General features: G+C 41.2%; 1 pseudogene; it reads left to right on the top strand.

Annotated features, from left to right (window-relative positions):
* The window catches only part of LOC147464673 (uncharacterized), a 72,509-nt pseudogene that overhangs the window by 6,710 nt on the left and 38,519 nt on the right, over positions 1-27,280 (top strand).

Genomic DNA, 27,280 nt, shown 5'->3' with positions numbered 1-27,280 from the left:
CTTTTAAAAAGTCAAATAAATGCCAAAAATAATGAAAACTCAAAAAAAAAAAATTAAAAAATCAGTAAAATGTTCAAAAAATATAAATCAATTAATAAAATAAAAATAGAAAGAAAAAAAAATTAATATACAGAAACTTTTAAAAAAACAAATAAAAATTAGAAAAAACATCAAAAATTAAAAAAATCAAAAAAGTAGAAGAAAATTCAAAAAATATAAAATCATAAACAAGTTTTAAAAAATGGAAAAATCACTAAAAAGTTTCCTAAAACAATCTTAAGAATCATATGAAAACGTGAAAGGTCCTGAAAATTCATTAAAAAGTCAAAAAATCTTTAAAAATCATAATAAATCACGTAAAAACTAAAAATCATAAAAAAAACTAAAAATCATAAATTTGCTAAAATTTGCAAAAGTATCAAATAATTAAAAAAATATAAACAAAGAGAGAGATGTGTCAAAAAAAATTTGCAGACGTATCACATCAAGAGCAGACCGAGTTTTAGTCCAAAAAGAGAGAGAAAACGATTGAATCAAAGCCGTGTGGTAATGAGGTAGAAAAATGTAAAACTTGTCAAAAAAGAAAGCAAATCAAGTTTTCCTGAAACAAAGTGATCTTGCAAAATACGCCAAAAAGTGACCAGCTAGAAAACGATCACAACAAGATCCAATTCAAAATCATTTATCGGTAACACCTTGCAATTAAGGCTAATGTCACAAGCCAAATTCACTAATTGAGCTGCTTTTGGAACAAATGGGCAAAATTCGAGTTGTAAAACTCAAGAGAGCTCAAATTTTTCCTTAGAAAGTTAGAAAATCCTCCCAACTGTGTCCTAATCCCTTTTGTGGAAATCATCAGTATTCTAGCCAATTTTGGAACGTGTTGCTGCAGTTCAATCAAAGAATGCCAGAAGTTAGAAGTAAGCCTGTCAGCCAAAAATTGGAAAATGCAAAGCAGGAAAATCCCATTGGACAACATGAGACTTTGCTACGAGGAAGTGATATAGATTGAGCCAACATGGACTTGAGTCGATCCAAGAGTTCAATCGTATCAAAACCAATTAGCAACAATAGCATGGAGCATAGCACAATAGAGCAAATCTTACAGCTCCATGGCTATAGTAAAGACAAGGTTTCTTATGCTGATTTACAAGGCCATAGGTATTTGATGAGCAATAAAAGTAGCAGAGGAGCCAAGATCCTATTGATTAGAGTGAAGCTAGATACAGAGAACTCCTAGATGTTTACAAATTTTAGTGGAGCCAGGTATTGCAACCTTAAAGATGAGGTGGAGAGATAGAAGTTTGCAAAATTGACCAAAGTGGTTATCCAAACATTTGCACAAGCCAACAGACCATACAATTGGTGCATGTGTAATCACAATCATTATACATGGACTACAGTGGTCGAGTCTACAATGGAGAGCCACAATTGGAAGACCCAATACACCAGCCAATAGAAGTCAATCTTATCAGATAACCAAGCCAAGCAGAGTATAGAGGTCAAGATGGAGCAGTCTACAACATGCTGCTAAGTGTTCTAAAAGAGGATGGCGACAACTTAGCCAACGTAGAAGCAAAAACTTCTCAGCAAGATCTTGAGATGGAGGAGATAATTGAAGTACCACCGGTAATGGTGTACTACTCAGATTATGGAATAAAAGGTGGACATTTTCTAGAGGATTGTCCCAAGAATCCATACAATAGGAACATAGTAAATACAAAGCACAACATGAGTAAATGGGAAAGGAAAATTTTGGTGTAAGTGCATCTAGCTTACCATTTTTGGTGCAATCAAATGTTCTTGCATTAGCATGATTAGAAACACAAGTAAAAACACTTAAAGTTCAAAATATACATGAAGATGCACAGGCACCTGAACAGCTTAAGTTGGAGCCCTTAAACAACAAATTCATGCATGAATTTAGTTAGACTCTTCAGTTATCATTGGAGGTCAAAAATAGTGCTAGGCTCACAAATGATCCTATATCCACAATGAGTAGTGTGAAATCATTTATGAGTCTAAGGTGGTCAAAAAGAGTGCTAGTCTTTCAAATGAACCTAATCCATAGCAAGTAGTGTGCAATCATTTATGATTCTAAGGGATATATCAAAGTGAATGCTACTAGCATTGTATGGCATACATAAATCCTATACACATTATGTAGATCAAGAAGGGAAATTGTACAAAAAGATTTGACCAGTGTTTGAGAGGTCTACATACCATCTCATAGAATTATACCAATGATAGATCAGGAATGATGGTTTATCTTTGAAGAAAGAGTCTATCATAGCACATCCTCTCTAGAGCTAAATGACATTACTGTGTGAACCCAAAAATCTGTCCAAAGCCAAACTCTCACCCATCTCAAAAGTCAGTCTTCAACATTGTGATTAGACAAGCATATATTATGACCGAAATCCACATAGATATAGACAAGAATCTAAGATCTATGATTTCTTAGGTCTTGAAACCATAGAAGTTCATGTCATACGAGACCCACGGGATAAACAATATCAAGGTAGCACCATTTTAGATGAATTGGGAAAATCTAAGGGTATCCTAGGTGAGTGGGGATAGATGAGGGCACGTAGGGTCTTGTGATTGGAGCGTTATCAGGTGGAGCTCAAGAAGCCGCCCCTATAAAAATTATAGGGTGGTCATGAGTGGAGACCTCGTTTCGCTCGCCTACTCCCGCTTTGCGAGACCTCTGTGTCTGCATTGCTTTTGGGTTCCGAGCCCGTGTATGAGCTTGCACGATGAAGACTAAAGCTTTGTTTGTTATGTTTTAGGTTAGGCTTTTGTTTGTAGAATGCTTGCCTACTCTTCAGTGAAGTCCGTGAGCTTGCTTTCACAGATGGCGTGAGTACATGCTGGCCTTGTTTTTTTTTATTTGCTGCTTGTGGTAGCCATCTAGGCGTTTGAAGGAACGCGCGTATCCTCAGTCGGTCTTTCCATGTGTGTCTTAAGTCGTTGTTCGACAGGGGATCTGTCATTGCTCCTCGAGTAAGCTGCCGAACTCTACGCACGTTTCTCTGCTTGTGTTTTGGTGTTCCGTGTTAGGTGCTGCCTGTGTTAAGCGCTAGGGTTTGCCATGTGGACAGCGATGGTTTCGCCCCTGTTTTGTTCCCGAAGCACTGTTGTTGGTGCTACGACTCGTTGATTCCGGCCAATTTATGCTTGCCCTCTGCCGAAGCACTGTCTCTGAAGAATGCTTCTTTGGCTCGATTCATGCCTGCCCTCTGTCGCCCTGATGTGTGCTACCCGTGAGAAGAATGGTGCCCCATTGTTCCATGCGATGGGAGGCATGTCATGCTTGACCTCTGCTCGTCTGATGTATTCTAACCGTGAGGAGGATGGTGCGGGCTCTGTTAAATAGCGGAAAGCATGTGAAATAGGCTGATGCAGGTGGTTGTTTAAGTCCTTTTTGGTTGTTGCTAAAAGGTTTGAGCATCTGAATGTCTACATGTTTGTATATTGGCAGTGAGTTGCTGGGTATCAGCTACAATGCGCACGAACAACAAAAATCATGTGGATGGAAATCTTTCAAGATGGTGCAGCTTTCGCTTCATTTTTGTTCTATGATTGTATGCAGATTATTATTAAAAATATTGGGTTCTTTTCTGGATGGAGGGTTATCTGTACCTTTTCCAGGTTGCTGGCAGAATTAATAGGATTGGAGTATCTATGTTTCTTACTCTGTCTACGGCTTGTTGATGTAATATGGCTTTGTTTTGTGAAAGTCTCACATTCATATCTGCCAATTAACATTGTTTATATATTCGATGTCGTGCAAGTTAGCTGCTGGGTGAAATTTGTGTATGGTTTGTGTTATGCTTAACATGCTCTGGTTTTTCTGTAAATTTTGTAACAAGTTTCTGGCTTTTGTGATTTGGCATGCTATATAGAAATATAATTTGGTGTTTGTTTGAAGCCTTCAGTTTTGGTGTATGGTATATGGAGGTCTACCTCACTGCAGGTAGAAGTTGTGATACTCGGGAAAGTCTAGCCCTGAGCTGCCTTTATTTGAACGGATAATATTTTGAAGAAGCAGTTTCTATTTTCTTGTTATTATTTTTGAACAATATTTTGGATTGTTGTTCCTACTATGGGTTCGTTGCGGATATGAAAGTGACCATATGGTGTTTTGATTGAGCTTGGGTTTATATTTTTAAATCGAGTTTGGTCCTTGATGTATTATATCTTTCTGTATGTTTGATAAATGCCTTGTTAACAGTGAAAAATCTTATTGGCTTTTGTTTTTAGCTTGGATATTCTCATATATCTCGGTGCCAGTTGTCACCCACCGTAAAGAAGAAACTTTTTTGCCTCGATTTGCCAATTTTGTTTATTATTATCTTCTCTCACTAGCAAGTGACTTTTAAAAGACCTGAATTGTAGCCTTCTCTCTCTAGAGATCCGCTTTTAAGACCTGGATATTTAGCTTATGATTGTCTAGCTTATTGTATTAATATCCATCACGTTTGCATTCTTTATAAAAACCTCTAGCCATCCAGTTATATATAGAGTTTGCAAGGCGTTTTCTGCTCCTCTGGTCTTCTTGATAACGTGTTGGGATATTTCTTCTGTGTTGCTATTTCCTCACTTCGGCTCTCCCTTTTGTGGACTTGTACTATCAAGTCTAAGCTCTACCTACATACCAAGTCTCCATGGATCATACAATGTCTGGTTAGGGCCTTTTGAACTTGTCTCTATTGAGTTTTGAGTTATTGTTACACGTTTTGCCTTGATTTCTTGCTCGAAACTTATAATACATTCTTACAAATCCTAACTTGAATAAGGAGGAACTTGCTTTCGATTTTGAAGACGACCTTGAGTGTTCTAATGTGGGTAAAGAGGGTGTGCAAGCTATGATAGACCTTCCTGCTTCCTCTGGTTTGTTAAAGTTACCTGAAACACATTTCTCTCCTTCTTTCAAATCCGATTTGTCCCCAAAGCTTTCGAAAAAGCTTTCTCCAAAGTTCAAGAGGTCATCCCCTTATAAAGCCTAAAGAAAAGCTCTAAGCTATGCACGTGGTAATGTATTTCTATTATTTCCACGATTTGAAGCTTGTTTAAGGTTGTGAATAACATATTTATGTCACAGGCCTCTCTGTACAGCCTCGTGACTCGAGCTCCGTTTTTGTCACACCAGAGGAGAGTAATGAACCAATAAGTGACAACTTTGGCTCGCAATTGGCATTAGTGCCTTCTCTTAGGGTTTTGTCCATATCAGAGCTTTCTGATGCTATTACCTTTCGTTTTTCATTTGAGGGAAAAGTGCTATGCAAGTATGGTACTTATAAAATACCTAAAGCTAGCTATGCGCGACATTTGAAGGCTGACTTAATAGACAGAGAGTCCAAGAACATTTTCACCTTTGTTGTCACAGCAGTGTTTTTCAATGAGTTTGTTGAATCTTTTGAAGTCGGGGAGTTTGTGCGTTGTCTAGGGATATGTGTTCGCTACGTGAGTCGGGCGGCGCCGGGCCTCTGGCTGTGAGAGGTGTGAAAGAGAGGGAATGAGAGAAAGAGATGCAACTGAATTTGGAAATCACTGTACCCTTCAATTAATTAATTAAATCTTTGAGTACAACTGAATTCTTAGCCAAGGCGGGTTGTTAACAGCACCGTCACTTGGATAATCTGCTAACTAGGAGTTTAAGCTCCCGTTACAGGATTAACCGGGCCGTTAACGACACCGGACTTAACAAAATTCTTAATCAACCTTCAGACTGTTGTCGGTGATGAGATTCCCTTTTTTGCTTTAGCTGTCTCATTTACCTAATTCTGCTCATTGCCTCAATCTTTATGCTTCAATTATTGCCAAATTCTCTGCAAGCTATCTCTATGTAGCATCCTTTGATCGCCTCTGTCGTCCTTTTTATGCTTAATTGAGAGAAAGATTGAGAGAGATCTTTCAAGATCCCCCCCGTCTTTCTCGGTCTTCACCCCCTTCACAGATTCCTCAGTTTTACTCCTTCACTTCCCTTAAGAGATCTGCCAAACTCGCCCCGATAGCTTAGGGGTTTGTAGTCGTCCAAGCTCTTCCTTGCTTAGCTTCAAGAACAAGATCGAAAGAGAGTTTGAGAGAGCTTTGCCTTGGTCAAGCTTGCTTGCTTTGACAAGCTTCTTCTCAACCTACTTGCTTGCCTTGACAAGCTTCCTCCCTTGCTTTGCTTGCTTGCCTCGACAAGCTCTTCTCGACCTACTGAGGCGGTCCGGGGCGGGCAACAAGAAGAGCAACCTCTAGACACCCTTCAAGGCTCCCGTGATGCTCAATGGGGCTGGGGCACAACACAACACAAACCAAAACAACAAACCCCCAGCCAAATCCCAACTACACAAGGGGCACCACCTAGTTTAAGAGCGAACTAGGACGCAAAAGAGGAGAATCGTTAGAGCAACCCACAAACAAGCAAGGAATTTACACTAACCCTAACACCAATGGAATACTCTCACACACTAAAACACGAGAGCGAGAGAGAGAGAGAGAGAGAGAGAGAGAGAGAGAGAGAGATGGTGCTCGGGCTGCTTTGAAGTGTATCGTTAATGATCAAGCAAACATAAATATATATATGTAAGAAAGAGAGAGAAAGGGGGAGGGGGTGCTTGTTGCATTAATACCTTCTTACAAATCTGTCATGACAAATCAAAGTGAGATTAGTATTTGTTCAACATAGCTTGCGTAAATTTCACCACAACACATCACAAGAAAAGCCACCCCAATCACTGTCTTAAAGCCAGGGGAGTCCTCTCCACCCTGTCGCCCTCTTACAGTATGTGGGATTTATGGCTAGATTGATGACAACACCAGAGACAAAGCTATCAAGAACTTAACAAAAAACACCAAGACACTTACGCATCATTGTTGTCCATTACTTCACGTTGGAAGGGAGACAAAGTATCCAAGCTTAGTCCAAATCCACCCTCCTTGATTCAGCAAATGTTGGGCTTACACTAGTAGGAGAAATGATAGATTTCCTACTCTCAATTGAATGATCACTCTCTCTCTTACAATGGCATAGAGTTCCCTTGCTAATCCCCTATTACAACACATGCACATGCATAAGACAATGAGCTTCCACTCAAGAGCTCCTTCTAGAGAGGTTGAGCTTGGCTTCTCAAGCTATAGCATAGTGCTCTTGCTTATGGCTCTCCCTTTTGTGCTAGCTACACCCTCCTTTTATAGCAATTTTGAAGGCTAGGGTTACTCCTCTAACCATGGTTGGGTTAGATTTTCAGCAATTTATCTAATTTCTTTTGCTTGGAATTATCAAGAAGTTGGTGGGGAAAGAGAGAGGAGAGAAATGGAGGTGATATGACTTTTCATAGTGGGTTAGTGTTAGTAGAGTTAGTATTAATTTACAAATGGAATTGGATATTTACAATGGGAGTATCCATGTAGGATACAAATAAGGAATAAAAACTCTTAAGAGGTAAGAAAAAGTGGATTTCTTACAAGGTTGATGCTCCAAGTGTCTTGAGTAGGGCCAATTTTGACGCTTGTTGACGGTCCACTAGCTTTGACGGTACATTTTTTCTCCACTCTTGACCTTCCTTGAGAGACAAGGTAATTGAAGCTGAGTAATCAACCACCATGATGCTGTCTTTTAAGAGAAGAGGCTGAATTTTGTGGTTTTTTTAATAGATATGGGTAAATTGGAGGCGGAAAAAGGAGACTAGGTGGTCAATTTTTGAAGGGAATTGTGTGTGGGAGGTATGAGTTCACCATGGTTTCTCTTATTCTTCAAGGTTGAGGAGAAGGTGAGTAAGGTGCAGAGAGGAGTGGTGAGAGAGGTGGGGATGATGAGTGGAGAAGTGTGTGTGAAAGAGGAAAATGATAAAGTGGAAGAGAGAGTGTGGCTGCATAGCATGGGAAAACTGGGGTCCACTAATAAAATCATAGCTCACAGCTCGTAGCTCAAAAAAATATGAAAAAATTGAGGCAAAAGTTCAGCCCACGAGCTACAACTTTTGTTTGTATCACCTTTTCAAATTCGGAGAGCAAGTGAACTTTAAAAATTCAGCAAAACCGACCGTTTTTTTCCACTGCACAAGGTCCTTGTGGGGTCCTTCTTTGGATGATTCTTTTGAATACCTCCAAGAGTGAGCCCTCCATAGTGTATGTATGCATGCCACCTACCCTTGACCTTATTTGGTAGGTCTATAATTGAAGATATTGTTGAGATTATGATATAAGTGAATAGTACAACTAAGAAAATCAAATATTGAGGGGTCTAAAAAATATGTACATGTCAAATATAAATAATATAAGTGGAAAAAATATAAAGGGGTCAAAAGAAATCTCTCTCATTATGAGGCTACCATAAAAAGATAAATATTTTTGGTGTTCTAAAAAAAACAAAATAGATGTAGGAAGGGAAACATCACAATAGTGAAAAAATATACACATAAATAAAACTAGTTTTTTTGGATTTTTGTTGGGGTGGAGTTACACCAAATATAAGAGAAGCTTACATGAAAATATTTCTATATGGAATAAATAATATGAAAAATGGTAAGAAAAATTGTGGTAATGGTGAGACAATGTACAGAGCATAAATAACACACCTAGGTAGAAATATTTAAATAAATACCAAAATAATTATGAAAAAATCCTTTATTTAGGCCCTATATACAAAGAAATATTTACATACGCATGGGCCATAATATACTTATTTTTTTTATTTTTTTTATTTTTTTGGCTCAACTAGCCCAATGACTAGCTAATTGAGGGTTTTTTAAGAAGATATGGGAAAAGTTCCGTGACTCACGCACGCCTATGTACAGTGAAATGGTAGGGATAGCCACAGTGTTTGGGTGATTTTGGTAGGGTGAGGTAAATCACTGTGACAATTACGAAGAGCTGAAAAACGGCTATCATTAGCCCTCCCCCTGGATGATGGTATATTCATGTACCATCATAGAGCATCTTTTCCAAAGAGAGCACTTCAGAGTCCTTGACGAGATCTTTATTGTTTGGCCCCTCAGAATTTTGGCTAGAGTTACACTCATGCTTCATGTAACAATACTTACATGAGACAGTGGCCTTTTGACAGATCTTTGGTAGATCCTTTGGTAGAAGGCGACTCAAGTAAGGCTTCAAGCGATAGCCGTTTACCTTCCTGGAGTGCTCTTTCCCATTCAAGTCCATAAGTTGATAGTAACTTGAATTGAAAGCCTTCTTGACTATGTATGGCCCCTGACATCTTGTTTCAAATTTGGCATCAAAACGATTATCGAGTCGATTGTCATACCTTAGCACAAGATCTCCTTCATTGATGCCTTTGTCCTTCAGTTTCTTGTCAAGCTTCTCCTTTGTCTGTGTGGCTTTTCTCTTATAGCATTCGTATGCTGCTTCTCTTTTCCACTCAAGCTCAGCTAAGGTAAGAAGTCGATCCATCCATGCTTCTTGATCATCTTGTGCTCCTTTGCCATGAAGTCGCATTGTTGGAATGTTGAGCTCGATAGGCTGCAAAGCCTCTTGACCATAGACCAAGTGAAATGGTGTGAACTCCGTGGCTTCCCTATATGTGGTTCGATATGCCCACAAGGCACCATCCAAGAAGTCATCCCATAATTTTGTCTTGTTTTGCACCATCTTTCTAATGATTCCTGCAATGACACCATTAGCCTTCTCCACCAAACCATTTGATTGGGGATAGTAGGGTGTACTGTGACGATGTAGAATGCGAAGTTCTTCACAGACTTCTGTGAGCAATCCCTTTCTAAACCCTGGACCATTATCAGAAACAATCTCCAAAGGTGTGCCAAATCTACAACAAATGTGAGTGTAGACGAATTTGCTCACTGTCCTCTCATTTACCTTTGCTACACTTTGTGCTTCCACCCACCTAGTCATATAGTCTACAGCCACTAGAATGTAGAGTTTACCATTTTTTGTCCTAGACAGAGGACCCATAGCATCAATGCCCCACTTTTCAAAGGGTCCATTTGCAAGCACTATTTGCCTCGGGCCATGCACCAACCTTCTATTTCCATTTATCTGACAATTGTGACAGCTTTTACACCAATGCTGAACATCCACATGCAAGCTTGGCCAAACATACCCCGCAAGCAAAATCTTCTTCACAGTTGATTCTTGGGCAAAATGACCACCACATGCCTCTTCATGCAAACCTTTTAGAATGGTTGGAATTTCCTCGATAGTTGGTACTCTTCTGCACACTTGATCCTTCCCTCTTTGATAGAGGGAGCCTTCTAGGAAGAGATAGAAACTTGACTTCTTCATGAGTCTCCTCTTCTGAGCCTTCGTGAAGTCTTGTGGAAACTCACCCTCCAAAATGTAGCCGATAATGGGAGCCAATGACTCCAATCCCTGGTATCTCGGTGTTAACCCTCACGGCACACGGACACCCTATGATCTATAAACGTTGTATTATTTAGAGTCAGATACCGGGCTTATCGGACCAATAGGGAAAGGTAGAGTGATCGTCGATGAGAGGCGCACTTTAACTTGGACATTCAAGGGATTAGTTGGCTAAGCATGGGCGCCCAAGTGTGAATGGGGTGAGCTCCTATAAAAGCCAACTAAACCTAATTTTTACTCATTCTCTCATTTGTGCAATTGAAGAGTGCTCTTGCTCCATCTCCATCTTCTTCTTCTTCACCTCCTTGTGTGTGTGTGTGTGTGAGAGAGAGAGAGGGAGAGTGTGTGTGCGATCGAGCATTACGAAGGCACGACGGCGTCGAAGCGGTTGAGCGCGGCACGACTGCAGCTTCTTCTTCATCGCGGCGAGGAATCCACCACGAAGGCGAGCGTAGAGCGGTGAGTGACACACCCTTTGTTTTCTTGAGCTTGCTAGTTTAGGCTTGTTGTGTGCTTGGAGCCATTTGTGGCTCGCATACGGTGTATCGGCAAGTCCCTTGCTTTGACAGTGCGGCAAGGAGCGCACATTTTTGGCGCCGTTGCCGGGGATATGCCCTACACTAAGCTCGGTTAGCACTTTACGCTTCCTTGTGGTGCAATTTCTATCATAGGAAAGGCAGGGAAGGAGTGTGTGGAAGGTTTCTGTTTTTTGCGTTTTCTGCAATTGCTGTCAAGTTTCAATTTCTGCTGTTGTCTGCGTTTTTTCAATTTCTGCAATTTCTGCATTTTCAAGTTCGGCGTTTTCAATTTCTGCAATTTTCCGCATTTCTGTCAATTTTCTGTAATTTCTGCGTTTTTTCTGCATTTTCTGTAATTTCTGCGTTTTTTTCTGTATTTTCTGCAATTTCTGCGTTTTTTCTGCATTTTCTGTAATTTCTGCGTTTATCTGCATTTTCTGCAATTTCTGCGTTTTTTTCAATTTCTGTATTTTCTGCATCAACAAAAAAATATATATATATATATTTTGGAAAAAAAAGTAAATAAATAAATAAATAAATAAATAAAGGAAAAAAATTTCAGAAATTAAAAACGCGAGCGAGTGGGCGGCGATATTTTTCGAAAATAAAAAACGTGACTCTTAAAACGGACGGGTTGGTTTGTATAAAAGATAGATCGGGATCGGGATCATCTTCCCAAGCCCAAGCCCAGGCCCAGGCCTCAGTCCTCAGTCTTATGACATATACTAGACTCACTCTTATATATATACCCTACTCCCTCAAGAGAGAATGAGAGCATGTGGGACAAGTCCTCCACTCTCCTCCTTTCTCTTCCCACTTGCACCCTTAGACTTTCTAGTTTGGGCCTAGTTCCCTACTGGAAATTGACAGTTTTAGGGATTCCGAGAGCATAGAGTGACCAAACGGAGGGCTGTAAAGCACGGCACGACCCTCTGACCGATACGCTCGTTTCGAGCTATCACACGGCCCATTCCACGACACGCTCTAAAAAATATAGCAAAAAAGCAAACAAAAAACACGCTAAAAACTAGTCACAAGGCCTCCTAGAGCAGCTTTTTGACACCTTAGGGTATCAAAAGCACATGCACTTACGCTCTGGACGAATGTTAGAGCACGATCATATTGAGAGTGCCTCTGTTCATACGGACACCCATTACCCATCCACGATAAGCTCTAGACCCTCAGCGGGGACACAAGGTAGCACCACCCAAGACCCTAAAATGGCCGCTAGTGATTCCTCCTCCGACTCAGAAATCATGGAAGCATACCCTACCCAAAACACTGAGAGAGAAGGCCATGCACCTCCCGAAGCTCCACAGCCTAGTACTAGTATGTTTAGCCGTTTCATGGAAACATTAGGTAGAGCTACTCGCTCGGAACCTGATGCAAATGAAGCACACGAAGAGGATGGGTTGGACTCTGACACACCTCTACGATACCCCATTGAGTTAAATAGTGCCTATGGAAAAGTGCTATATAACGCCTTATTGGACACGGGTGCTAAATACAATCTGCTATCCTATGGGGTGTGGTGTCAGTTAGGGAAGCCACCTCTATCTGAGAGTATTATCCAAGTCAAGGGTGTCAACAAGAAAAAAACTGCGGTTTTTGGAATCTGGCACACTTCTGTCAGTTATGACAATGGGGTGGTAGCTCAAGACTTTTTGGTCATGCCTACTGGAACTATGGAGGGTAATATAAACCTAGGCCGCACGTGGATGATAGCCACCAAATGCACTATTGATTGGGGGACTGGGGGTGTTACAATGCAAAAACCAACTCTTAGCCCTACCACTCAAGCCATAGTCCCTGAGATATTGCCCAAGGAAATAAAACCCAAGACATTGCATGTCCAGGAGGTTGAACCATACGTCCCCATAGCCCAACTCTCTAGAGCTTCAACTAATGTAGTTGAAAGAAAGCTTGAGACACACAAGAACCATCCTAATATAACAGAGAAAATATACAAGTGGGTCCCTAAAACCTCTGTAGTGAGCATGGTTGATGCAAAAAAACGGAAACCTAGTAAGAACCGTACCACTCACTCCAAGAAATGTAAAGAAACGCTGCGTTGGATTCCTAAACGACTATTGGAAGCCCAAGGCTACTATCAAGGAAATGATCAAATCTGGGTGCCAAAACGTAGATTGTGCTCTTACCTATCACCTGACCCAAGTGAGCCCAATCCCGTAGTTCCAAAACGAATCAATGATCGTGGAAAGAAAAAAATCACAGAATGCTACACACTTAGTCCAGAGCTAGTTTGGGTACCAAAGAAAGAACGATTTGTTCCACCTAGCTCAGGAAGGGGGGAGTCCCATGAAGATTCTAGCTCATCATGTAATACATCCATAGAGGTAAAAGCTTCTACACCGCCTCCATCTATAGTAGTGGACCTCCATGAAGCTACAAAAGAATCCACACCTCCCAGTGTTCAAGAATCACCTGATGAACCACTTCAAGTTCAATCCTGGGAGAGTACCTTACCACCGTTGCAGCTTGACAAGGCACCTAGGGTAATAGAAAACTACTGGCAAAAATCCTCACCTATTACCAACTGGAACAATTGGTTTCAAAGGGTGACAAGCTCATTTCAAACGGTATGATCTACCCAAGGAAGGGGGGAGTGTTTGCTGACAGTCATCATTCATTTGTTTCCCTCTCAACCTTTTTCCCTGACCTCTCAATCTCCGATCTTAGGGAATGTACATATAAAGCTTTATACTCACAAAAAAAAAAAAAAAAGAGCAAGAGCAATTAGCAAACGAGTATGCACATTAAAAGTCAAAACATTGACTCAGACCTACACATGTCACATTTGGTACAGTGAAACAGAAACCTATGCCATGAAACACCTTTGATCCTCATCACTTGAGTGATGGAGGGTAGGTAAGATTAGTACGATAGGAGTGTTTCTGTTTTAGAGTTGAGTGATTAGCGAAGTTCTCTTTTCCCACTGATGTGCCTCCTGGAGGTATTCCTTTTGTTTCCTAGTGTGTACAGGAGCGGGTTGCTATTGATAGGATTTGGACCTTCATGGAACCTTCAAATCAAGCGCGACCATCAACACAAACAGGTGTTTCTTATCCATTAGCATTGCCCTTATCTTTTTTCATCCATGTTTGTCTGCTTTGATTGTGATTGGTAGCATAATATTCAGTGCATTGGCTTAGTATCAAACATTTAATTCAATGTAATGTTTTGTCATAATCACTTGTCTAGGTTTAAAAATCAAGCAGTCCGACTAAGCTAGTTTGACCAAGCTAGGTGTTAGAGATCTTCTCTTAATACCATGGGGAATGCCTTCCTAATAAGCAATGGTTACTTAGGTTCTTAATCCGATTTAGGCAGCATTGTATGAAATGTACTAGGGCTTTCTAGTGGGCTTAACCCTATTGACCTTTAGCTTAAGTATTATAAAGGGAGTTTACTAATGTGATGAGCATGGGGAGTGTAACAATGTTATATGACCCCCCAAAGTTACAAAATTAAAATGCTGAAAATGAACAAACAAAAAATCAAAGTGCCACAATGTAAAATTTTAAGCTGGAAGAGAAATCTCAGCTTGATTTGGTACTTCACTCACATGTATCGCCTATGGTACTAGAGCCCTAGAGGTTCCCAGTGTGGGCGCTTTTCCTTGAAACGCAAAAAACCCAAGGCATACAAAATAAGCACACACATCATAATTGAATCAATGTGAAAAGACCTTGGGGGGTCAAAGAAAAAGTAATCAGACAGGCGATGATTTCATGAGAAATTCCTTTTATGGTAGCTTAACTACAAAGTTTTCTAGGTATAGCCTCTAGTCAGCCCTTGAACATGAATACTTGGCTCTCGCGATTAAACAACTTAATTGACCACAGAAAATTAAGAAGCTTACCCATGGTATTAATATTCGATCTCTAGTGCCTTTCGACCGTCAAATTAGTGACCCCAGACTTGTTTAATTTTTTGCCTTTACATCTGTTTATGCATTTGATTACATTGCAATTTAATGTTCATTGCTACAAATTGTTTGAAATTCTTTGACCAATCAAATGTCTACCTAAAACTGCATATGCTTTTTAAGAGAATGCAATTACTGTGCCAATGTTGTTTGATTTTGCAGTGACTGAAGAAGGCTAAGGACATTCATCTCAAATGCTCTTCCACCTCGACGAACCAGCTTCAACTCAATAGCTTCCGAGGACGGAATCTACATCAGGAAGGGGGGCATGTTAACCCTCACGGCACACGGACACCCTATGATCTATAAACGTTGTATTATTTAGAGTCAGATACCGGGCTTATCGGACCAATAGGGAAAGGTAGAGTGATCGTCGATGAGAGGCGCACTTTAACTTGGACATTCAAGGGATTAGTTGGCTAAGCATGGGCGCCCAAGTGTGAATGGGGTGAGCTCCTATAAAAGCCAACTAAACCTAATTTTTACTCATTCTCTCATTTGTGCAATTGAAGAGTGCTCTTGCTCCATCTCCATCTTCTTCTTCTTCACCTCCTTGTGTGTGTGTGTGTGAGAGAGAGAGAGAGGGAGAGTGTGTGTGCGATCGAGCATTACGAAGGCACGACGGCGGTGAAGCGGTTGAGCGCGGCACGATTGCGGCTTCTTCTTCATCGCGGCGAGGAATCCACCACGAAGGCGAGCGTAGAGCGGTGAGTGACACACCCTTTGTTTTCTTGAGCTTGCTAGTTTAGGATTGTTGTGTGCTTGGAGCCATTTGTGGCTCGCATACGGTGTATCGGCAAGTCCCTTGCTTCGACAGTGCGGCAAGGAGCGCACACTCGGTTGCTTGACAGCTGCTGCCACCATGATGACCTGCACTTCTCTCTCAACACATGTAACTGCTTGTTGTGCAAGTAAATCGGCATCTTCATTTTGTTTCCTCGGAATATGATATAGTTGCACTTCTTCAAACTGATTAAACATCTTACGAATGGCATGAACTTTTGTCCTTAAGCTTTCATTCTTGCATGCCCAAATGCCTAAAATCTGTTTAACAATGAGAAGTGCATCTCCCTTTACCATGAGACGTTTTATCCCTTGTCCAATGCACATCTTCAAACCATGAAGTAGTGTGTCGTATTCTGCTTCATTGTTGCTAGTTGAACCTGGTAGATTGACCTTCTCTTTCATGACCACCTCTCCACTTGGGTTGAGCAACACTAGCCCTCCCCCTGCTTTTCCTGTGGCTCGACGAAAAGCTCCATCAAAGAACAAGGTAAAAGCATTAGGAATACTTTTTGGTGGTGGTAATGGAATGGTCTTTACTTCAGGCACCTTAATCTCCTTTTCATGCACCCTATAAGTGAGAATCCCTGCCAATTGTGCACGCACACTATCTTCTACCTTGAAAGAGTATTGAAAATCTTGCAACTCCATAATCCACTTTGAGATCCTAGTACTAAGATTCATTTGAGATGACACCCAAGGGAACAAATTCTCTGCAGTGAGAATTACAAAAGGTTTTGGTAGCAGGTAGGATCTAAACTTTCTCACCGCAAACATGAGAGAAAGCATCATGAGTTCTGCTTCTGTGTAGTCTCTCTCCAAAGCATTCATGACCCTACTAGCAAAGTAGATGGGTCGCATCCTTGTACTGTGGGGATCTTGTTGTAGCAACACAGCACCAATTGTTTCCCTTCCAACACTAGAGCTAACAAAGAATGTGTACTCCCAACAAGGAGGCATGAGTGTTGGTAGCTCTGACAAAATGACTTTAATGTTACAAAACTACTCTTCAAGCTCATCAAACCATGCAAATTCTACTTGTTGTGTCAACTTTTGCAAAGGATGAAGCAACTCCGAAGCTAAGTGAATGAAGCGTGACATATACTTCACCTTCTGAATGAAAGAGATGACCTCCTTAAGACTCTTCGGTGATGGGATCTCAATAAGAGCCTTTGCCTTTGAAGGATCCACCTCAATGCCTTTATAGGAAACCTTGTGACCGAGCAAGATCACTTCATCCTCACCTATGTGGCACTTGTCGGGGTTGAGTTGACCTCCCATGTCGTAGAGCTTCTTTAAACCTTCTTCTACCCTTTGTAGATGCAATGATTTTGAGCTATAAATGCAGAAATCATCAATGAACACCCTAATTGACTTTCCAAAGAATGCTTGAAACACCATGTTCATGAAGCGTTGGAATGTTGCAGGAGCATTTGTCAGGCCAAATGGCATGACTCTAAAAGCATAACAACCCCAAGGAGTGATAAAGGTTGTTTTCAATTGATCTTCCAATGCGATACCTATTTGAAAGTAGCCTGAGTAGCCATCACACAAAGTGTACTTCTCATGACCAGCTACCTCATTTAGTATCTCATCCTGAAATGGGAGGGGAAAGTGATCTCTTTTTGTTGCCTCATTGAGTGGACGGTAATCCACACACACCCTCCACTTTCTGTTTTTCTTAGGAGTGACAACAACAGGAGAGACCCACTCTGAATTCTCCACTGGATAAATGAAACCTGTTTCTAGAAGCTTTCTTACCTCCTTGAGTAGAGCCTGCTCCTTTATAACTCCTAGCCTTCGTAGCTTCTGAGCTTTAGGTGTGGCCTCAGGCTTTAACTCAATCTTGTGTTGAACAACATCTACCCCACGCACGTCGGTGTCGTCTTTAGCGAAAAGCCTAGGAAACTTCCTTAGCACACATTTGAACTCCTCTCTTTCATCCTTTGTAAGTGTTGTTGATAGCATACCTTCCAGCATCCCTTCATCTTGAACACCTTCGTTCTCTTGAGGACCTACCTCCTCCAAGCCTTGACAAGAGGTCTCTTGGTTGCTTGGCTTAAACCTTACCCCCATGACTTCGATGGAAGACTCCTCTTCAGTAATGCTGCCGCTACTTTCTTCTTCTGAAGTGCTATCGGTCCAACCTTCTTCCATCTCACTTTGAGATGATTCTTCATGGAGCTCCTCTTGGCATTGCTCCTTCATGTCAAAGACAACCTTCTTGTGATTGTCATTCCTGCAAATTAGCTTTCCACTCTCCCAATCCTGCAAAGCTTGCATTTTCATTAGCCATGGTCTTCCTAGGATAAATGGATAACCACTTCCCTTGGTCGACATAACATAAAAATCCACCGCTTTCTTAATGCCAAAGGCCTCTACAAAGACATTTTTACAAATGCCTACACACCTAGCCTTGCTATTGTTTGCCATCTTGACTTTGATTTCAGGTGTCTCCTGGATGTGCATGCCTAGTCTTTGCATGAGTCCCTCTGTCATGATGAAAATTTGTGCACCCCCATCCACTAGACCTTTCCTAACCAATCTTCCTTTGATGTAACAGTCTAGCACCGGTGTAATGTCCTCATTCATTTCAGCTTGTGCAATTTTTACAACAGGAAAACTCTCTTTTACCTTTCTCCTAGTGCTAACTGCCTTTGTTAAATCCCTCCTAACTTGTGGGCATAATGCAAGAAACTGAGGCCATGAGATATCAGGACCCTTACCTCGCATGTCTTCCAACAGGTTGTATGGAGCCATACCATGTCCAAGAGGGAAGTCTTGGAGATTGATACAACGTCGAGTCCTCTTAGCTTCCTTGGTCTCCTTTGCCTTCTTGCCTTGTCCATGGTCACTTTATGATGTGACTCCTTCTTTCTCTTTACCTTTTCCTCGGCCACGCTTAATGCCATTGGCTTCCATGTCAACCTCATTTGAATTTGTCACCTCTACCACATGCACATTTGGATCTGTCAAAGGTGGAACTCCTTCTACCCCTTGTGGAGGTGGTCTTGGTCCATTTGGCCTTTGTAGAAGCCTTGGTTGTTGACCAGCTCCTTCTCCTGCATTCATCACTGGGTAATTCAAGTTAGGTCTCCCTGGCTCTCCACGAGGCCAAGGACAATTATACATCCCATGTCCAGACTCTCCACAATTCCAACATTGCAAGACTCTCCTAGGTCGTGGATCTCGCTCTTCAGACTTCTTTGCTTGTCCCTTTGGACCTATAGCTTGTGCAAGGTGAATTGACAGGCTGCTTAAAGATTCGTTTAACTTCTCAATTACTTCCGCCGTTACCTTAGGAAGCTCCCTCGATGTTGATGCTTGTGACTTACCTTTGGGTCTAAGACCTTCTATTGGAACCTCTCCCCTTAAGCACTTGAGTTTCCTCTATTTCTCAGCAGCCCTAGTTTCAGCTGCATCAAAGGTAGCAGGTGCAGCCACCTCAACTTTTACCTTAAGGTCAGGAAAGAGTCTGGCTATGAACCTCTCCTTCTTTAAAAATTCTGCACCATCACCAGGGTTAGCAACATTTCGTATCCATAGAGCCCAAAGACGTAGAAACTCTTGCTTGTACAAGTAGTAGTCATCTAAGTCTTTTTGCTTATGAGAAACAATGTCTTGCCATAGTTTTTGAGTGTTTTGGGGATCAAAGAAGTATCTCTTAAAACGATTCAAAACTTCTGTGTAATTCCCCTTAACTTCCTCAGGCAAAGAGTCAAACCAAGTACTAGCATCTTTCCTAAGGACCACCTCAAACATTTCTACACGTTAGTGATCGGTTACTATCCTCTTGATACGGCAAGACATCTTGAAATTTGCTAAAAATAATTCTGCATCCTCTCCAGGCTCTCCAAAGAAAAGAGGATATCCAGACATTTGGCGTTGGCTCTCCATTATTATGAAAGATTACAACACGAGTTACAATAAGGGATACAATAGAGATTTAGAACCACTCGCCTGCAAATGAAGAAGTAAGAAAATACCACTCTAGGTTTTCTTCTTCAACTATCCAAGCTTCAATAAGGTCTCGATTTGTTTGATCAAAACAAAAAGGTAGACTATTGATGAGCTCTAAGAAGGGTTGAAATTCTTCAAAGCTAAGGCGATAAACAGAAATCTCTAGAACTTCATTTTCTGGATCCAAAAGAGCAACCACGTCCCAAGTGATAAATTGCACTTGCTCTACAATTCCCAACGCACAAGCGGTTTGTATAAAAACTAGATCTTCATGCTCGTCGAAGGCCGTGAGAAAGTAGCAATTGACTAGGAGCTCCTTTCCTTCGAGTTCCACACACTCGGAGTGAGGCAACCTTCTCACAATTTCATAAAGAACATCCTCATCAAGTCCAATCAAGTTTGCAAGATTTAAAGACTCCACTTGTGCTACAAAATTCCTGGACAAAAACTCCTTAGGATTATGGTTAAATCATTCAAAAGCATAAAGAGATTTACAATGTCTCTATGAACAAAGTGTCATAGAAAGTAGAGAAGGATGAGAATTTATACAAATTTGCAATCTTCTCTATGCTCTCTTTATTAAGACAAGCTCTGAATAGCTCCCTATCTCCTTTGTTGAAAGCGAAAGGAAGACTATTAATAAGACGCAAATGAGGGAAAAATTCACCAAATGTGAGTCTATGAAGCATGAACTCTGGCTGCAAGTTTCCTGAAGAGTCTTCCTCAATGGTGAAATGCACTCGCCAAACGCCAAATTTCACTCTATTTACCAATCTTAGGGCACACACTAGTTGGATGAATGCACGGTCTTCCTTAGTGCCCAACAACAAGAGGAAAATGGAATCCACGCGTACGACCTTCCGTCTTAACTTCACCACCCTCTTGTTATGAGGGAGACGCCTTACTACTTGCTCCTGCAACTCAATTGGTAATAGAGCTAGATCTCTAAGGATTGAACTTTCACTGCACACACATTCCCAGTTAGAACAAATGATCGTTTTTTTGTTTCTTGTAACAACTTGGACAAAGAAAAAACAAACATACACACTATTTTGCCGGGCTGCACTTCATTTTAAAATAAAATGAACACATGTACATCAAAAGAAGTGTGGTAGTTGATGAGAGGTAGAATAACAGGGTTTGGTGATGCAAGAATTTCTCCTACTCTTTGGGCACCAAACATGAATACCATTCGTTGTTGAAAATGGATCTTTCTACTAATTGCAACGTTTATTCTAATGTGTGGAGTAAAATGAAAGGGAAAACCCTCTATTCTTGGGCCATTATCCATGGCCTATGCATGTCCTAATGCTTAAAATAACACAAAAATATAGACGTCCAAGCTAATATCGTACCTAATGAGAGGCAAAATAAAAGGATTTACCGAAGTGTTTATCTCGGCTAACCTAAGAGGACCTAAAATTCTACGAATTACTCGCTGAAATTGCAACTTAGTACTAACAATTATGTGTACCTTTTGCCTTGCAATGGGAATGAAGGGATCATACAAATTCTCGTGATTCATGCTAGCTACTTGATTATGCTAAAGGTTGAGCCTTCACAAAACATACACAAGCCTGTCCTCAGTGGGGGCACCAATTTGAGGCGGTCCGGGGCGGGCAACAAGAAGAGCAACCTCTAGACACCCTTCAAGGCTCCCGTGATGCTCAATGGGGCTGGGGCACAACACAACACAAACCAAAACAACAAACCCCCAGCCAAATCCCAACTACACAAGGGGCACCACCTAGTTTAAGAGCGAACTAGGACGCAAAAGAGGAGAATCGTTAGAGCAACCCACAAACAAGCAAGGAATTTACACTAACCCTAACACCAATGGAATACTCTCACACACTAAAACACGAGAGAGAGAGAGAGAGAGAGAGAGAGAGAGAGAGAGAGAGAGAGAGAGAGAGAGAGAGAGATGGTGCTCGGGCTGCTTTGGAGTGTATCGTTAATGATCAAGCAAACATAAATATATATATGTAAGAAAGAGAGAGAAAGGGGGAGGGGGTGCTTGTTGCATTAATACCTTCTTACAAATCTGTCATGACAAATCAAAGTGAGATTAGTATTTGTTCAACATAGCTTGCGTAAATTTCACCACAACACATCACAAGAAAAGCCACCCCAATCACTGTCTTAAAGCCAGGGGAGTCCTCTCCACCCTGTCGCCCTCTTACAGTATGTGGGATTTATGGCTAGATTGATGACAACACCAGAGACAAAGCTATCAAGAACTTAACAAAAAACACCAAGACACTTACGCATCATTGTTGTCCATTACTTCACGTTGGAAGGGAGACAAAGTATCCAAGCTTAGTCCAAATCCACCCTCCTTGATTCAGCAAATGTTGGGCTTACACTAGTAGGAGAAATGATAGATTTCCTACTCTCAATTGAATGATCACTCTCTCTCTTACAATGGCATAGAGTTCCCTTGCTAATCCCCTATTACAACACATGCACATGCATAAGACAATGAGCTTCCACTCAAGAGCTCCTTCTAGAGAGGTTGAGCTTGGCTTCTCAAGCTATAGCATAGTGCTCTTGCTTATGGCTCTCCCTTTTGTGCTAGCTACACCCTCCTTTTATAGCAATTTTGAAGGCTAGGGTTACTCCTCTAACCATGGTTGGGTTAGATTTTCAGCAATTTATCTAATTTCTTTTGCTTGGAATTATCAAGAAGTTGGTGGGGAAAGAGAGAGGAGAGAAATGGAGGTGATATGACTTTTCATAGTGGGTTAGTGTTAGTAGAGTTAGTATTAATTTACAAATGGAATTGGATATTTACAATGGGAGTATCCATGTAGGATACAAATAAGGAATAAAAACTCTTAAGAGGTAAGAAAAAGTGGATTTCTTACAAGGTTGATGCTCCAAGTGTCTTGAGTAGGGCCAATTTTGACGCTTGTTGACGGTCCACTAGCTTTGACGGTACATTTTTTCTCCACTCTTGACCTTCCTTGAGAGACAAGGTAATTGAAGCTGAGTAATCAACCACCATGATGCTGTCTTTTAAGAGAAGAGGCTGAATTTTGTGGTTTTTTTTATAGATATGGGTAAATTGGAGGTGGAAAAAGGAGACTAGGTGGTCAATTTTTGAAGGGAATTGTGTGTGGGAGGTATGAGTTCACCATGGTTTCTCTTATTCTTCAAGGTTGAGGAGAAGGTGAGTAAGGTGCAGAGAGGAGTGGTGAGAGAGGTGGGGATGATGAGTGGAGAAGTGTGTGTGAAAGAGGAAAATGATAAAGTGGAAGAGAGAGTGTGGCTGCATAGCATGGGAAAACTGGGGTCCACTAATAAAATCATAGCTCACAGCTCGTAGCTCAAAAAAATATGAAAAAATTGAGGCAAAAGTTCAGCCCACGAGCTACAACTTTTGTTTGTATCACCTTTTCAAATTCGGAGAGCAAGTGAACTTTAAAAATTCAGCAAAACCGACCGTTTTTTTCCACTGCACAAGGTCCTTGTGGGGTCCTTCTTTGGATGATTCTTTTGAATACCTCCAAGAGTGAGCCCTCCATAGTGTATGTATGCATGCCACCTACCCTTGACCTTATTTGGTAGGTCTATAATTGAAGATATTGTTGAGATTATGATATAAGTGAATAGTACAACTAAGAAAATCAAATATTGAGGGGTCTAAAAAATATGTACATGTCAAATATAAATAATATAAGTGGAAAAAATATAAAGGGGTCAAAAGAAATCTCTCTCATTATGAGGCTACCATAAAAAGATAAATATTTTTGGTGTTCTAAAAAAAACAAAATAGATGTAGGAAGGGAAAAATCACAATAGTGAAAAAATATACACATAAATAAAACTAGTTTTTTTGGATTTTTGTTGGGGTGGAGTTACACCAAATATAAGAGAAGCTTACATGAAAATATTTCTATATGGAATAAAGAATATGAAAAATGGTAAGAAAAATTGTGGTAATGGTGAGGCAATGTACAGAGCATAAATAACACACCTAGGTAGAAATATTTAAATAAATACCAAAATAATTATGAAAAAATCCTTTATTTAGGCCCTATATACAAAGAAATATTTACATACGCATGGGCCATAATATACTTATATTTTTTATTTTATTTTATTTTTTTGGCTCAACTAGCCCAATGACTAGCTAATTGAGGGTTTTTTAAGAAGATATGGGAAAAGTCCCGTGACTCACGCACGCCTATGTACAGTGAAATGGTAGGGATAGCCACAGTGTTTGGGTGATTTTGGTAGGGTGAGGTAAATCACTGTGACAATTACGAAGAGCCGAAAAACGGCTATCACTACTTGCTTGCCTCGACAAGCTTCCTCCCTTGCTTTTCTTGCTTGCCTCGACAAGCTCTTCTCAAGCTCCGCTTGCTTGCCTTCTTCCTCCTTGCCTTGGCTTGCCCCTTGTGAAAACTCGAGAGAGAGAAAGAGAAAAATCCTTCGTTGCCGTGTCGTCCCCAACACGAACGAGAGAGAGAGAGAGAGAGAGAGAGAGAGCGGGAGAGAGAGAGAGAGAGAGCGTTTCTTTTTCTCCTAATCGAGATCCTCCGCATGCCTCTCTTGCTTCGCTTGCTTGCCTCAACAAGGTCTTCTCGACCTACTTGCTTGCCTCAACAAGCTTCCTCCCTTGCTTTTCTTTCTTGCCTCGAGAAGCTCTTCTCAAGCTCCGCTTGCTTACCTTCTTCCTCCTCGCCTTGGCTTCCCCCTTGTGAAAACTCGAGAAAGAGAGAAAAAGCCTTCCTTGCCCTGTTGTCCCCAACACGAACGAGAGAGAGAGAGAGAGCGCGGGAGAGAGAGAGCGTTTCTTTTTCTCCTAATCGAGATCCTCCTCATGCCTCTCTTGCTTCCCCCTTGTAACCCTATATTTTTTTCTCTTTCCTCACCCCGTCTCACTTACCCACAGCCTGCAACGACGGCACCATCGCTGACGTGGCGTGGGAGTCCTATTTATGACGTGGCAGGGCCGGGGTTCGACCAGCATGAAATTCACCGAGACAGGCTTCGAAAGTGGTTTCCCTGGGCTGCCGAGGAGTTTTCGCTTCACGAGCATGCTCGTCTGAGCCTCAGGGAAGGCGCTGCGAGCATCATCTCACCCCCTGCGCCCCTCGCTGTCTGCTTGCCCGCCATGCTTTGCTTTTTATTTTACCCTTACACATTAAAGCCCTTAGTTTATTAAGTGGGCGGCCAAGGTTGTGGCCCTTGGGCGGCCATTTGAATTGTGAGTATGGGTGGCCATAGCCTTTGTAAGGGCATCACATTTAGCATACATGTCGGCCAAAGCACTGCCAAGCACGACATCTCTTTCGAGTAGTCCTTGTCAATAGTCTCATCAAGGATTCTCTCCCCTCGTGGTCAATCCCGCAATCAATGCTTTCCATGAGATCACATGAAGCTCTTCAGGAAGTTTTTGTACTTAATGAGATGTACACCACATTTGACGTACATGTAGCTACTATCAATGCACTGTCGAAGATAATATTTTGGACAAGATTCTCTTCGAGCACTTACTTTGCTGCACTCCAATCGAGCGGACCAAACTGGTACGAAGCCGGCCCCCGGTGAATCTTTAACGGCTAATATCTTGGCGACCGGGACTCTGATCACTGCTCCGAAAATATCGACGCACTCCATAAAGTGAGCACTTCAGGCCTATGCATTCATTTTATTTTTTCACCTCAGCTACAGTTGCCCAATCCGGTACGGATCTGCAATCGACTCAAACTTCAATATGCCATAACTTCTTAGCTCCAATCGATGAGCCGTAAAGATAGGCCAGTAGAGCACTTCAAGCACTACAGTTCTAGATCATAAAATCCCATATGTGCTCACTTCAAGGATAGTCATTTTTGGCATCATTAAGGTATCAGTTGCCTTTGAAATCCGCATCTGGCATACATTAATCATTAAACTTGGCCTATTAACAAGCCCTGATCGTTGACCATTAAATGTGTAGGCTTCAAAGAAGCTTAGCTTGCATTTGTCTTCTCTGTTTCTCTACATGGCAATAGAGCTGAACGACATCCACCCCCTCTGAACCTGCACAGCCTACGGTCTGTGCCAACTACACTTCAATATGCATCTGCTTTAGGTACCTTAAGCTCTTTTCCATCATCAGACTATCGTAACTAATAAACTTACAAAAAAATGAAATAAGGCTTATACCCTATCATCAATGTTCTAGCTTAATCATTATGTAGCTGCCCATCAAAAGTCTCTGAACTGTATCTGCCGTATCTTCAAAGCATTCAATTATGGAGAACCTGTTTAGTGAACCCCGCCAGACTCAAGTGCTCCAGTTAATGATGCACACGGCTTGACCATTAAGCTCTCTTTAAGGAACCCTGTCAAGCTCAAGTATGCCTTACTTTGTCTGCACACGGAATGGCCGTCAAGTCCTTTACCTCAAGTTCTAGTAGCAGAACCAACTCAAAAGATGTAAAGATACTTCAGCAATTGTTCAAAGAAGTCATCTGGAAGCCAGCCATGTTACCTTATTGAATGCATAACCAAACACACTTCTAACTTAGCATAATCTAGAAAACAAATCCTTGCATCATGCAGCGTGCTACATCAGGCATCTAGTATCCTCTGCATCTGCAACTTGCACTTTAGTAACTCCCAGGATCAAATGGGATAACAAGAAATTGCCCACACACTGAAGCATCATAATATCCACATGCGCATACATTTCTTGTATCAATCAACATCAAGAATTTCTGGTGTAGATATGCTACCCCTGGTTCAAATAGCACGCAATTACTATGCATACTGATCAATATCCATCCATATTGAATCTTCTTATGAATATCCTTAGAATCTCTTGGATCAAACACCATCAAGATCACATAACATTGATGGGCTCCGCAATATACTAGAGCTTCACCTGAGCAGCACCCACATACTGTAAACTGTTGGCAACTTAAGCGCATTACCAGAAATCATTAAAGAAATCTGGCTCCCTTTTACTGGCAGCCAAGACATCACTGACATAAGCATCAATAGGCATAGCATCCAAATCCAGCCACATCTAGCACATTGTCCAAGCAAATGAAAACCCTGTGCATTTTATGCCGTATCAAGGATGATTTAGCATCATCACCCCCTCTAGCTTCATAGCCATCAAGAAAAACTTTGGGAGTCTCTCGACCTGTATCATCAGATGAATTTTCACCTGTTGGGACTTCAGCTTGATCATGAAAAACAGCTTTATCCTGTAGATCTTCATCCATAGCATCCTCGGGAAAATCACTCTTAGAAGTCTCAACATTAACCAAAACTGTAGGAGTTATCTCCTCATGTAGTCCATGTACAGGCGTATATGTAAAATCTCTGTCGATAACCTGTTCACAATCAATATGATCCAAGAAATACTCCTCGATATCACCCTCTGCATCCATATTACTTAGCAATACATTATAGAGCTGTAAAGGCTCATCTGGCACCCCCTCTGAAGAGGTATATGCATCAGAAAGCTCTTCTATACTGTCGTAAACATCTCCTTCATATCTAGACACAAATTCATCGATTATAGAATCCTCTTTTGTGATAGCAACATCAGCAAGGATATTGTTAGTAGCAATCATAGGTTCATTGACATCCTCAGGCTCATCCTGTGTTGGGTCCATAATTTTCATCACTTCATCAGCTACTGTGTATATAATAGCTTCGTCATCTGCAACAAACATGTTGCCCTGCTCGGCTATAGTACTGATAGTTTTAGTAATGTCCTGTAGAGGCTCAT

Source organism: Adiantum capillus-veneris, chromosome 1, assembly GCF_014529385.1.
Source record: "Adiantum capillus-veneris isolate H3 chromosome 1, ASM1452938v2, whole genome shotgun sequence".
In the NCBI taxonomy this organism is placed as follows: Eukaryota; Viridiplantae; Streptophyta; class Polypodiopsida; order Polypodiales; family Pteridaceae; genus Adiantum; species Adiantum capillus-veneris.
Note: the sequence above shows the minus strand (reverse complement) of the source record. Positions and strands in the feature narration are given on the sequence as shown.